The 14,421-nt window shown below is 39.6% G+C and overlaps 1 protein-coding gene across 14 annotated transcripts in view; it reads left to right on the forward strand.

Annotated features, from left to right (window-relative positions):
• Positions 1 to 14,421, forward strand: part of TRIM2 (tripartite motif containing 2) — a 90,872-nt gene that overhangs the window by 26,897 nt on the left and 49,554 nt on the right. For 2 of the 14 annotated variants that reach the window (XM_017805876.1, XM_017805880.1), the window contains exon 1: positions 11,616 to 12,009. The exons of 10 other annotated variants lie outside the window; for them this stretch is intronic. The gene's annotated coding sequence lies outside the window, so the exon portion shown is untranslated. Of the gene's footprint in view, positions 1 to 1,431; positions 1,956 to 6,058; positions 6,069 to 11,615; positions 12,010 to 14,421 lie in introns of those variants that run through there. 2 more of the 14 variants (XM_017805887.1, XM_017805886.1) reach the window with 2 other exon arrangements.

Consider the following 14,421-nt stretch of genomic DNA (forward strand, 5'->3'; position numbering starts at 1 on the left):
AGGGCACATGAAATCTGTTCTCACGTACCTCTTGTTTGTGTGACGTACTCTGGTGTCTAATAATAAAACTGAACTCATCTGTAGCCTTTTACATTGGATCACTGGGTTGTATTGTATTTCACTCATCTGGAGGGCTGCCTTTTTTCACAATAGCTGTAGGAATATAATACCTTTGAGATCTCTACCTGATGTGACTGAAATTATTCAATGGGTTATACAACTGTTGGAAGGATTTGTGACAGCATAGGAAAAAAAAAAGAATGAATTTATAATTTCCTCCTTTGCTTCTACTGATTAGAGTCTAGTTGTTTTTTGGGTTTTTTGGGGTTTGTTTGTTTGTTTGTTTGTTTTGTTGTTGTTGTTGTTTTGGTTTGGCTTTTAAATAATTCAACTGCTTTTGACTTTAACAGTCCAGTCATCTCATTCCTGGATCCAAGTACAAGATGAGTAGATAATCAGCACAATCCTAAGTGTGCAAAAATGAAAAGCTGAGCAAGTGACAAGGCTCAGGACTTTTAGGCAGAGTGTTTACAATGGTGTTTTTATTTTGTTAATGACTCACTGTACTGATTCACCCATGCTTTAGTGAAAGCTGCCTTGTTTAGAGAGTCTCACTGTTCAAACAGGGTAAGATTATTCCCAACAGAAAAGCTTAAAAAAGTCCTCTGGGAAAACTAAAGACTAAATAAAACTTGTTATTTTAAAGTAAAGAACATGCAGATAACAACCTTAGTTTTAAGCAGTGGCAAAACTTTTTTTATCCACCATAAAATTGGTTAAAATTGGTTTTCTGATTTTTTATTGAGAAAACATTATTTTCAGTACTGACCGAAAAGCCATGAAGTATCCAAAAATATAGGTGACCCCTAAAGCCTTTGGTATATTGAATTTAATCAGGGCTCTAGACCTTTAAATAGCTGAAAATAAGGACTGAAAGTGACTTGGGAGTTTGGAGTCATGGACTTTCATGGGCTGCTTATCAAAATTTTACTTCTGATACTTTTGGTAAAATGTTCATTCTTGTAATGAACAGCTTGGATCACCTCAGAAGTTCTCTATTAAGCAACTGTCCACTGACTCTTATTAGAGAAAAAACCCACCTAAACCGAAACAAAACCTATCAACACAATAGATTTGATTCTCACCTGGAAGCTTTAGAGGATGTAAGTGGATCAGCATCCACTTCCCTGTTTATAGAAAACATGTTGTTCTAAATGACTTGCTAAACTGTTAAACGATTTCAAGCAATGCACTGGATTTCCCTGCCCCCCTTCCAGAGAGGCTGTTTGTGCTGGGAGGGAGGGCTGTAGCGTCTGTTTGTTTCCACAGCGGCGGGGGAGGACCCGGCTGCCACTTTCTTGAGTGGTGTGTCGTGCTCTGGGCTGCTGGGGGCTGCCTGGGGGAGCAGTCAGGCATCTGCAGACGGGAGAGCATCCCGGCATGGGGCTGGTTGTTTATTTTCAAAGCCTTTGTACCTCAGGTTACTTGTAAGGCTGGTGCCTGGGGAGTTCTGCTAAAACTGGACTGTGTATATTCCCTGGTTTGCCTGTAATTTCCAGCTTATGAAAACCAGATGGATGACTCAGTGCTCTGCAAGTTAGAGTAGGAACGGGATCTTCTGACATAAGAGCAGCTTTTACAGAAAACACTGAGTTAAGAAGATTCAGGCTCAAGCTAGATTGCTTCTTCCCTCCCCCCCTCTTTTGTCTATTTTTACTGCATCATTGGTATGTGTCCAAGGAAAGTCGGCCATATCATTGGGAAATACAAGGGGATAAACTTTTGACTGTCGGATCTCTTCAGGCTGAGAGACTCTAGAGTAAATTAACTGGGAGAGAGAGAATTAAAAGGAGGGATTTCTTTAGGTGAACTTTTTTGGTTGTCTACTCTGCCAACAGCAGTGTAAAATAACGAAGAAACTGCAGCAGTCCTTTCCCACTGTCTTTCTAAATAATGTAAGTTACCCTTTCACACTCATCTCTAACTGTTCGTGTGTTTTTTCCGCTTTCAGGTATTTGTGAGAGCAGTGGTTTTACAGCGGGTGAGCTCTTGCCAGAAGCTCCGCTGTGTGAATGAGTGAATTGCTTTGTCTTTCTTTTTCTTCTTTAAGTCAGGGTGGTAGTGGGGAAGCCGAGTTTGACACCACCTTTCTTTGACAGTCGTGCTAGCTCGGCTTTAATGGCTGTCGAAACCTTTAAACCTTTTCAGTGTTTGTGCAGAAATTTGTTTGTAGTTGGCAAAAGGCAATAGCAAATGTTTTGATTGAACTGTGCGTGTCAGGCTTGCTGTAAGAGCAGGCGTTTCAAAGGGGACTGTGTGATGCTATGTAAAGAGGACAGGATGTGACAAGGGAAAACAAATGTTTCCTGCTCTTTAATATTTAAAAGAAATAATTGAAACAGAGCCAAGGAGTTTGCCTAGGAAAGATATAGTGATGTTTATTCAAAGCAAAATAATGACTCTGTAAATCTGAGAGGACAATGCCAAAGTCTAATTAGGAGAGACACTCTACTTTTCACAGTTGTTAATTTTTTTGATTCTGGCAGTTGACATTAATGTTGCCATATTCTGTTGTTGTGCTTTTTGTGAAGAGTAACTTGAGCCATTAGCTGGTGCATAGCTCTCCATGGGTTATTTAGGTAGGTTGATTTACCCCCTTTTAGTTTATTTTACTATTTTCAAAATGCAGTCTAGGCGGATTGTCAGGCAGATTGATAGGTTTAAGTAAAAATAAGGGGTTATAATTAGAGATAATGTACCAGGTACTATACTAGGACAAGAAATAGACCAAGAAAATCGCCCTGAACTCAAACATTCATTAGGCCAAAACAATTAAATAACTGTTCATTTATATGGGGACAAATGAGAAAATTGTTGTGAAAGTACAATGACTAAATAAATATTTCTTACTTAAGAAAAGTTGCTTTTTGTTCCAGCCTTGGATTTTTTGGTTTTGAGGGCAATGGATTTACTACCTGGATAATAGTCTGTGGCCAACTATTGTGCTTTAATAATCAGAAGGTTTTTGCCTTAAAATTCCACATTCCTGCTTGTGTGAGAACTGAAATTAAATTGACTAGCGATACTAATGAAAGCTTCTAGACAATGTAAATGTTTTTAATAAACTTGAGAATATAAACTGTAGGGCTTAAAAAGCATATTAAAAGGTTTAGTTTGTTAAAATCTATATAAACTTATTTATTTTCAAGCTAGTCCCATAATTTTCTGGAAGATATCTAAAGCCTGGAGTGCTTATAGAAAGAAGGTACCAGAAAGCTACTGTACCTGATTTTGGGACCGCATCATCCTGCTAGAAAACAAAGCTACCAAAAAGAGGAGTTCTCTGTTTCCAGAGAGCTTTTCTGGGGGGAATCAATCTGTTAGCTGCTGACAAAATGGAATAGAGCTTCTGTGCTTTGGCCCGCAACCAAAACTGCTTACCATTAACAAAAAGTTTCCTCAAACTTCTCAGCAAAGGATTTGACAAACTTGAATGTGAAGAAACTCCCTGGTCTGACCTGGACCTGCAATGCCCAGAGTTTGGCTATAAAGAACAGCTTGGAGTTTTCTCCATGGAGGGTTCAATTCAGTCCTTTAGATTCATCCTTTTTCATGAGAAATGGCTTTGATATGCCTTTAATACACGATGTCTTTCCTCAGGGAGAAGGCTAAACAGAACTTTGCTTCAAGGAGCATCACTAAGACATGCCACTTGAGGGCCAGAAGGAAACATGAAGTGGGTTTTCTGACAGAACCCCAATGCTAGATTTGATTATAGGGTTTCTGGGAAGAGGGAAAAATGGAAACAATTATTTCAGTCATCTGGGAAAAATCTTTTGATTTCTTTGTGTAATTCATAAAGGGAGACAGCAAATGTATCTTTCCAGACACAGAATAAAAATTAGAAGTATATATATGCATAATGCCTTGGGGGAGGTGGGTTGTGCGTGTGGGTGTGGGGGTGTGGGGGTGTGTCTTAGAAGTTGATCTTTTTTGCAGCATTGATTTTTTATGAAATCTAGATTTGAGACAAGCAGTCTCCATGGCCACATGCAAGGGCTGTCTGAATCCTGCCATGCCCGGCAGCATGCACAGTGTTTGGAAAATTAGACCTTACCTGGACAAAGATGACAGTACTGCTGGAGAATTTCCCCAGCCTGTATTTCTCAGGCAGTCCCAGTTTTAGCTTGGAGGTCAAGTTGTTTACTGGAAAATCCCAGATAATTGGTGCTTGAAGCGAGCGTGAAAACATGCTGGGCCTGTCTTTGCCTGATAATGGAATTTCATTAATTCTTAAAAAAAGTAGGATTTGGACAGCTTATATAAACACAGTGATGCTCCTGATTCCTTTGAGGAAAAATGAGGAATTAAATTAACTGAAAAGGTTCTGAGTGTCCTAATGCAGAGAACTAAGTGTTGCGCATTACTATACTGAAGCTGAAATTTAATAATCTGCATAAAGTGTTAAATATACGCAGTTTTGCTGAAACATGTAATACTATGTCTAGATACATGAACTATTTATATAAAAACAAGGGCACAATGTACAGTAGGTTAGGATAAATCCTTGAGCCAAATGTAAAAGAATTTGATTTATCTCTTGGCAAGCATATTGTCTCATCGAAATTAAATGTGTCTGAGGATATGGGTGTAGACAGTTTGAACTATTTTTTTATACACAGCAGCAAACATATATATTACTCCAAATAATAAATTCAATTTATAAAGTATGTTCCTTAATACAGTTGCATTATATAAGGGAATAGCTGTTTACATTTAATTAGTTTTTTTAAGGACAATGCAATATTCTCTATTACAAAGAGCCATTAATTCCAAAGCCCTAAAAATTTTCTCCTGGAATTTTGCCCATCCATATTTTGCAGGGTAACATATATGAACTTGCTCTTTTCAGTTGTTGAAGCAGACCAGTGACTGTCAGATTGAAATCCACTGTTGCAGATGCTACACTTGGCAGACACCTTCAACCAAAATTAGATATTCTATTTCCAGAGAGCGCAGGTTGTGATTACGTTTTCCGCTAATGTTTCCTGGTGAAAAAACAAAGGTGAACTAACCATGTGAAATGCATTGCATGAGCTGTTAAAAAAAAACAAGACTGGAAAAAAATCAATATTTGTTGAAAGGAATCAATATTTGTTGAAAGGAATCAATACTGGAAAGGAAATAATTATTATTTAGAGGTTTCTAAAATACTGGAGGGAAGAGAACAGGGCTTAGCAGTCACAGAAATGGACTTTACCTCTCTATACCTCCATTTTTGATAGGTTAACTTTCAAGACACACTTGCTGCTTCTGTTAGAATTTGGCTTGCTCTTCTATTTGTTAGGTGACATGAATGGATTGGAGGCAGTCCCTTGGTGTGCTGTAAGGTTTATGTTACGTGTCTGTAAAGGAAAGAGCTGCTTGGTTGCAAACACTTAAGATCAATTTGGAAGAATTCCTGTTTTGTGCACAAGATTTCTTTTTCTTCCTCTTTATTTTTGATCAACTGGAATAAAGACCACCTCCCACTGAACAAAATTCAGGCTGACCTTTGGAGAAATGAAAATGGCATTTCATGTCAAATTTTCTGAACTGTTTTATTTCTATAAAGACCATGTTTTATTTCTGTGGTTTAAATAGCTAAATATTTTCTGCATAAATTGTAGCATTAAAGGCATTTGTCTTTGTTTTCTACCACAGAATCTCTAGACATTTTCTGTCCATAACCTGTAAACACATCTTGGGATTGCATGTCATTCCTTCTAATAATTGGGCTGTCTAGCTATATTTGGATTGGGCACTGCTTATTTAAAGAGGTGATTTTAGCTGGAAGTCACTAATTTACTTTGATCACAGGAATAGCAGTTTGTGACTGGAATACCATACAGTGAAATAAATGACATAACATGTCACTAATGCACTGTGTGGGGACAGCCAAAGATCTAGTTGGCTGAGATGTCTGCTGGCAACCAGGGAGCCTTCCTACTTGCTAGCTGGACTTTAGGGCAATAACTCAGAGGAAAATCCCATACAAAAGGAAGACTCGAAATAGCAAATGGAATATAGTTCTTCTGGTGCTAAACAGGTAGATGTAGGATGTAGATGTTGGCTGGCTGTATCCAGCCACTATCTACTGCCACTAGCTAGTTGCAGTAGGGTTAAAAGAGGCACAGCTAAATTAAGAAGGATACTAATCACAGCCATGTGAAAAATGTTAGCAGCATGTATTCTGGCACTTCTTACGTTACATGGTGACCCTGTTAACACAAGCATCAAAAGAAACTGGTGCCAGAATGGCTACGATGGTTTACTGTTAAGTATTAAATCTAGGCTGTAATAACTTTAAGAATATGCCCTGCCACTAGGAGAAGACAAATAACTTAAAAATTTACTCTAATCACATATATACTAAATGTTCCCCTGGAAGAACTCTGAACAACTCTGCTTTTATGGTCAGCACTTTTGCTCATGTGTAAAAGTATTATTCATTCTCTCTCACTTTAAAACCATCTGAATATTATCGGTTTTGGATGCATTTTAGAAGTGGTTAATTAGGAGGATGGTGATCTTCAGTCTTTATGCCAAGGTGGATGCCCTTTGTGAAAGAGTCAAAAAGGTTGGAGTAGATGCAATTACTTTTGATCAGGTTTTAAATGCATGAGGTGAATGTTCAGCAATTTGCTTGCTCCTAATCCATATGGATTTATTTGTCTTAGTGTTATTAGTCTGCCTAAACATGTGTATGATCAGTTTATTTATGGGTGACTTTCTGTTCTTTTGTCATGGAAAGCTATTTGTTTTGTGCTACCATGGGCTTCTGTTCTTAATTTCTTTTTCTTTTAGTTCTGGAAACATAGAGTGACAATTCCCTCTTTCTCTGTTATTTTTTTAAAGAGCTTTTAATGCTAGGTTTGAGAATACCCCTTCATTGAACTTGTAATTTGGAATATTGTTATTTCTGGACTGATGGCTTAAAGAAAAAGGGAAAGGTTTAGTCTCTGCAAAGATTTATACTCTGCTTGCCTCCTTCTAAATTGAAGTTTAGTAGAACTTGATTATCTGTGAGCTTGAAGTTGTGTGCTATCTACCTGTGTGGTGTGTGAATTTCTCGGGGTTGATTTATCAAGGAAAGAGCAGTGTCTAGAATATTCTGAATGACAAAACTCTGACAAGAATGAAAATATAAATGTGCAAAATACTCCTGCACCTTGTGCAGAACAAAACCCCTCCAAAGCAGACAGAATCTTCAGCAAATGTACTTGAAACAATTACTTACAGTACCACAACAACAAAGAAGATTGCATTCAAACTATTTTGCTGAACTTGGAAATGCTCTTGAAACGATCCCAACAGTTGTGGGTTTTTTGTTCCTCTGAATGCATTAATCTCTGTAGTGGTCTTTGAAGAGACTTAGTATGTGTACCATATTTAGCCCCAGCCATATTTGTCCCATGATCTGTATTATTAGAGAATTTGCACACTCTGGGAGAAACAGGACTTCCAAAGAGCAGATGCCAGCAGGTTCAGTGATGTCAGGTGTCTTCAAGGCCACTCTTGTTCTTCTGAGAACATCTGTAAATTGCAAATCCTGTAAATCCCCCTACTTTCAAATTCCTCAGGAACTACAATGACCCCCAGGAATGAAAAAGCATGACTGAGGAACAAGCTTCTTACAGCATACATAAACTCTTGAAGAGGAAAAACTGCCATGATTTCTCTGCATTAGCGCAGCTTTTTGGTTTTTGGTTATTTTTCCTTTTCCAGTGAGGAAACAGTATTCATGAAATATCCTTCTACAACTTTCTCTCCTGTAATCCCTATATTGGTGGGAGTGTTAATGTAAACCTTCAGGGATTAACTCCTGCAAGATAAGCTTCTGCAAGTGTTGGTTTGGTTTTGTTTTGTGGGAGTTTTTTTCTATCTTGAAAGCACATCTAATTTGATATTTAGAGCTTAAGTAATTGCACTGTACTGGAGTTAGGAAACCTAGGGCCAAAAAATCATGTAGAGCCACATCTTAATTTCATAGTATCTGAGGGTTGGGTTGTTTTTGTCATGTGTGTTCCTCTGGCACAGTACTATGATATGGGTTAGTATGTGGTCTTTCCAAAGGATTTGTAAGTCTTACTGGACCCTCTGCAAAGAACTGGCTCTTTTATTATTACCTAGTTCTTAGTCTGCTCTGTATAGTTTTGGGAACAAATGATCTTTCTGCATCTCGGTTCAGGAAACATTTTATAACAAAGAGATAAAATTAAGTGTTGGGCCATGAAGATTTCATCCTGTTTATTAAATATGCAGTGATAATTTTTTGTCTTGTATTAAAATAGCTGGAAATAAATTTTTGATTGTGAAATACAAAAATGTTCTGAGATACTTAATTCCTAATTAAAGACAAATAATTTTTCATTCATTTACAAAAGTAATCCTTTACTTAAAATCTCTCAATGGAGATAAGTACAATCTTTTATTACACAGAAAAGAGAAGACAGTATTAGAGGACTGTTTTATAAGAACTGTACTACATGTTCTGTGTAGGCAGAACTCATACCTTTGCTTCTGCATTCTAATTAGTTTTTTACTATTCCCTCCTACAAAAAATAATAAAAATCCAGACTACACTAGGGCATGCAAAAAGGTTTGTATATATTAAGGTGGATTTGCAAAACAAGAAAAAGTGAGTAGTTCCATTTTCTGTGTTTGCACAGTCCAAAATTTTTGTTTGTCTTATCAGAAGCTGATACATTGCACAGTCTTGAATACAAACAAGCGTAAGAGCAGGAAGGCTTCTTCCCATATCTGACCTTTGGGATGAATTTTTATCTGTGCTCCTGAATGGTAGCCTTTACCCTCTGAACAACCATCATTGTTTGCCCTCTGGGATGTGCTCTTGCAGAAGGCCTGTTCTGAAGATATGCACCCTCTGGAGGGACCTCTGATGATGAAGGTGGGCAACTTTTAAATGAGGAGAACCAGGATAGTGATGAAGGCATGATTTCCCCAAGCTCTATGGCATTGCTTTTAGAATAACACAGAGTACCTCTGCAGAGAAACAAGACTAACTTGACTCTTAAGGAAATATCACTAGAAGTATTTTTCTTGTCTTAAGGATAAAGTAAATTTGAAAAGGTTGGAGGAAGTGGAGAGAAAAAGTGCTAGGTTACTGTTGTATTGTCTATGAAATGGTTCTCTGCTTGGGGTGATTATTAATCACTCACCATTGTTGTAACTCTTCTTTGTATGACGTCAAAACAGGTGTACATGCTAAAGGTACTCTGTGGCCCTGAGTGGCATTCTTCATGCAACAGTGGTGCATCAAGGCAGATGTCTGATGGATTCATTTCACCTGACATCCCTAAATGGGAGGGCTCTGCGAAGTGATAGAAACAGCCCTGCAGAGCCACTAATGTCCATTAACTATGCCGAAAGGGAGTGGCTACTATGTCAGCTTCTGTGAAGTCTACTCTGAGTAATTTGAAGGTTTGTCTGGGTCAAATCAAAAGTAAATCTAGTCTAGCCTTATAATATGGATGGTTGCTGACAGCAGATGCTTACAGAGAATAGATCAGACATATCATGGTACTCTTCAGAATGCTCTTATATATTCAATGATTTGTGCTTCCAGTTCTACTTCTGGTAGAGGTGGTGTCTTTAATCAATCTATTCACCATGAATTCGTCCCGCTCTCCTGGAATGACTGTAAAATATTAACAACTGTAGCATCCTGGGCAATGGGTTCACAGCTCACAGGGTGAAGAATTATCCAGTATATTATTGGTATCAATAAAAGGGGTTTCTCCTCTGTGGTCAATAAAAAAGAATAGTAAAAAACAATAGATATAAATTGTGAATAAAAAATAAATTGTGAATAAAATTTAACTCAGCAGCAGGCTCCACCTACCAAAAACCTTTCATCAGGCTTCCAGAAGCATTTAAATTATTTGAAATACATCCTAACAACTGCTTACTGTGGTATCTGAGTAAGAGAAGTTCAGTACCTGAGGTAGTGCAGCCTCCATATCCTATTTGTAACTGGCTTTCCACTAGCATTTCTCAATTACTTGTAACAGCTGTGCTCACAGCTGGTTATTTTACAGACACCTCTAATGGGTTTTATAGTTTACTACATATAATCTGTTTCAGTAACAACACGGTGCATCCTGTCACAGTCATCACAAGGACTTATGTCTAAAGTCTCAGGCAGTTCTTACATCCACTCAAGGAGCTGGCAAAGGGAAGAGGATGGTAAGATCTGCTCCTGTTCTCTGACTGTAGGAGATTCATGCTATGTAAGCTGCTGTCTTGCACCTCTTTCTCTACAGAAATAGTCCTTATCTAAATTAATGGCTGGCTATGAAAACTTATTTCATAGTTTAGAAAGGTACTTGGTGTCACAGATACGGTTAGATGGCAACAGACGAATTGTGTGAGGCATTAAGACATGGGCTACCTATGTTTGCATAGGACTTTGCACTGTTCTGTGTAACCGGTGCCTTTCACAGTGGGATTCTGGTACTTGAAAGAGATTTCTAGGTGCTATCAAAATCCAAATGAAATTGTGGCTGATGTAAGACAATATTGTTCTTAGCTATCCTGATACCAGTGTTTTTTTCCAAGTGCTTTTTCTATTTAAAAAGACACATGCATCCATATGGTTAGTGTTTTTCTATAATGTCTTCTAATTTGCTTTTCACGTACATAAAAACATACTGGTTTTCCTGTAAAGTAAAATGGATGCATTTTCATATAGAATTTAATTTCCTGTGTATCCCAGTTCATCCTGGGAGTGTCTTAAAATTGTGTATGAGGGGTTCTGCTTTCCTCCTCTTTCATTAGCTGTTGTTTTGTAAGTTGTGATGTCAGTAAAAAAGACTGATATTCATGCAGGAATATATGTACAAGGGTCCTCTGAGAATGTAATTTTTGTAGAGTCTGACCTACATCAGTGCTGGGTATTTGCTTACGAGCAACCTGGCAATGGCCCGTAGGGGCCTTGGGCATCTGGCTTGAACCTGCCCTGTGTGGTGAGAAACTGGAAGAGAAGTCTAAGAGAAAGCTTAGAAGAGTTGTTTTTGAAGATGAAGGATGAACGAAGAGAGCTTTGTGTCAGATATAAAACCTTGTCCTGCAAAGAAAATGCTTGAGGAAAACCTGACCTGAGCCAGAGTAGCTGCTTGGTAGGCCCTGAGAAAGGGCCACTAGGACTGTCTGGAGATCCTGCCCGCTGAGGGGTTCAGTGGCTTTGCGGGCAGATGGCACATCTTACTGTGGCTGTGGTGAAACTGCTGTGGAAGCATATGCTGGGAATTGATTCATTTCTGCAGGCAAGGCACGAGATGTGGAGAGCTCTTCATCTCTGCTGTAGAAAGGTTTCAGCTTTTTCCAATAACAGTTCTTTAAATAGGAGTGCTAGCGTGCAATCAGCAATCTAGTGTCCTTGCTGAGGACTGGAAAGACGTGTTTACTGGGTGAAGTTCAGCCATTGGGTGTTTCCAAGTTTTGAAATGCTGGATCTGACTACTGGGAAGTCAAATGGAGTGACCCTGTGAGTGTGGAGGTGGAGGACACAACGTCACAGCTGGCACACTCGGGCTTTGAGCACTTCAAGCTCCCCCCCGGGAGCTGTAGATGGCTTTTGCTACGGTTGTTTGGTCTGTTCAGCTCCTGTGCCTACAACCATTGTTAAAACCCACAGAGCTCCTTTTGCCAAGGTTGTCCTGACATTGTTTCTCGGTAGTGCTGGTGCTGCCAGACTACCTGCTGCACACAGCTACGTGTTTACCGTCTTGCTGTGAAAGTTTAGTATTGTACTTTTGCCAACATAAAGAGCCTGCCTGGGTAAACCTCTGCCTGCCACTTAACACTTGAGCAAGGTCTTCTCAGAATCCATGGACAATATAAATTTTTAGACATATTGCTGTATTTTTGAAAGATATTTTGGTTCAGAAGAAGACTTGGCAGACACAGAAGGTGACATTGCTGCTGGGCTCTGGATAAGAAAATGAGGTGAGTACTGTACAACAGCTAAGGCAAATATGGAAGTGCAGCAACCAATTTTTTCATATTTTAAACAATGTAAGTGCTGCAGAGGATGTGAACCTGATTTCAGCCCACTCACATGCTGGAGCGGGGCTCTTCTTTCTCCCTCCTTCTTGATCCCTCTCCCAATATGTGTTTTTGCACTAATATGTCTTTCACTTTGTGCCTCTATTGTTTGCTTTTGTAATGCTTAGATTCCATCTGCTGTTTCTTGCCGTGAGACACCTGAGTTGTTTGGGTTTTTTTTCTCCCAGTTTATGTTCCATATGCTGTATCTGATGGGAAGTGGGATTTTTGAAGGCAGCAAGAAAAAAATTCTAAAGGGCTGGCAGTCTCTAAGTTAATTTTGTGACATTACATGGCATGTGGCGATTGCTGGGTGCTGCCTTCTCCCTTGCTGATTTGAAGTTTGTGCCACTTCAACAAAATCCTACTGAAGTCAATGGAAACAGAAGCAGAGGAACTTTTCAGTGGTCAACAGAGAATATATGAGTAAGCTCCAGCTCCCCTAAAGGGAGAGTTGCAGTGGAGGTGCAGTGTGGGGCAGATCCGGAGGAGTGTCTCAGGAGGCAGTGGAGGGGATGGTCTCTAAGCAGTTCAACGTTCACCACACAGTTCAGTACCAAAAGCACTGAGCATTTGCTACTTGCTTTTACTTTTCTTCCCATTGCTCAGCAAATCTGAAGAAAACGCCTAGAGCATTTTTAAATGTACCTTATATCTAAGAGTATGTAGAAAAGACCAGGGACCTGTTTCCAAATAGTTTCCTGCTCAACCTCCTGCTTTTTTCGTCTGCTGCCTGTTTTCCTGCACCTGGAGGGGTTATCAGTAATTAGTATGGAGTCTCCATGGAGCACTTTTATTTCAAGTAGCATTTCACAGCAGATGTTTATGGAAAGCAGCAGTGTTTTGATGTGCAGTTTTAATTATTTGTCAGTTCAGCTTGGTTTTATTTGAGCCTGCATACCTATAAAGGCTGAACAAAGATCTGTCAGTGTTAACAAAACAGGTAGGCCTGGAGAGTCAAAAATGTGCGGTTGACATTGCTGATGTTAACAGCACTGGGTAGTTAGTTGGGGTAGGGTGTTTTTATTGCTATAGATGCTCTGACTCACTGCTTTGGATGGCAAGTGTACAATTTAAAATCCTTTTACTTATGACTGCACAACATCTAGCCCCTGAAATAATTACTTGGGCCTACCTCACTGCAGATTTTTTTCTAGGAGATCACCTGAGAATATGACATTTTATTAAACATGGAAAGGGCCCTAAATGACTGCTCTGAGGCTGTAATTTAATCTTATATGTGACAGTTTTATCCTATCATTTCCCTTGGCGTGTCCTTTTCCCTTCATTTCCTACCCTTTCTCTCTGAAATCTCATTTGATTGGGAATTTTGGGTATTTGACTGGGGATTTGTGGATGTTCACTGCAATGCAAGCATTGTCCTTGCATGTGCAGTAAATTCAGTGTGCTCCAAGTGTGTTGGAATTTATTGTGCAAGGCCCTGACCCAAAATGAGGTCCTGAAAAGCTCAGACAGACAAATAGCCAAGAAGTAGGTATCATATCTCAGTTGGAGATGACTCTGTGATCACACGAGCTCTAATCTGTCAGTCTTGTTCCTTGGCATGTGCAGGGCAGCCCCCAGCAGGCCCCCTCTCCATCCAAGAACAAGACAGCTGGGAGATGGGGTCTGTGTGGATGGAAGCAGGACTATTCACCTCCTAAGGGTAGTGGAGAAGGGGTACTGAAGAGGTATGCACAAGTTGTGGGGATGGGCAGAGAGAAGAAAAGTGGGTGTTAGATGCCAGCCATAACCCTCTCTCTACACACTGGAGTATACAGCATTAGTACGCTGATGTCTTAAGAGGTCCACTGCATGTATTTCAGGTGCTCACCCTCTTAAAAGCTTTGATTACAGACTGAGGAAAGGAAGGAGGAAAAAGGAACAAATCATTAAACATGTAAAGCTATTAAGCAAGGCTTTAATTTATAGCAGTGTTTCTATTCCTGTTATTCCTGTGCCTTTAGAAGCTGAAAGCTTTTAAAAGGAACTTAATCACATTTGCATCTGACGGTGGTACTGAAGGTGAGCCCATTGCCGTGCAGAAGGAATGGCAGAGTGCAGAGCTTATTTCTGATGACCACAGTGCCACCTCAATGGCAAATATCCAAAGTGGGAAAGAGAAAGAATAACATGGAGGGTAGAGAAGCAGTATGTGTCTGGTGCTGCCTGACTTGCAGCTTCAGTGGTGGAGAGAGGCAGGAAGCATAGTCACATCAGCCAAGCTTAGGCTGGCTGAGCAGGGAGGCCAGGCTGTCCCAGCTGGGCTGCAGTTGTGCTACAACAGCTTCAACCTTGGCAAGCTAAACTAGG

Source organism: Lepidothrix coronata, unplaced genomic scaffold, assembly GCF_001604755.1.
Source record: "Lepidothrix coronata isolate B3197 unplaced genomic scaffold, Lepidothrix_coronata-1.0 Scaffold13, whole genome shotgun sequence".
Lineage (NCBI taxonomy): Eukaryota > Metazoa > Chordata > Aves > Passeriformes > Pipridae > Lepidothrix > Lepidothrix coronata.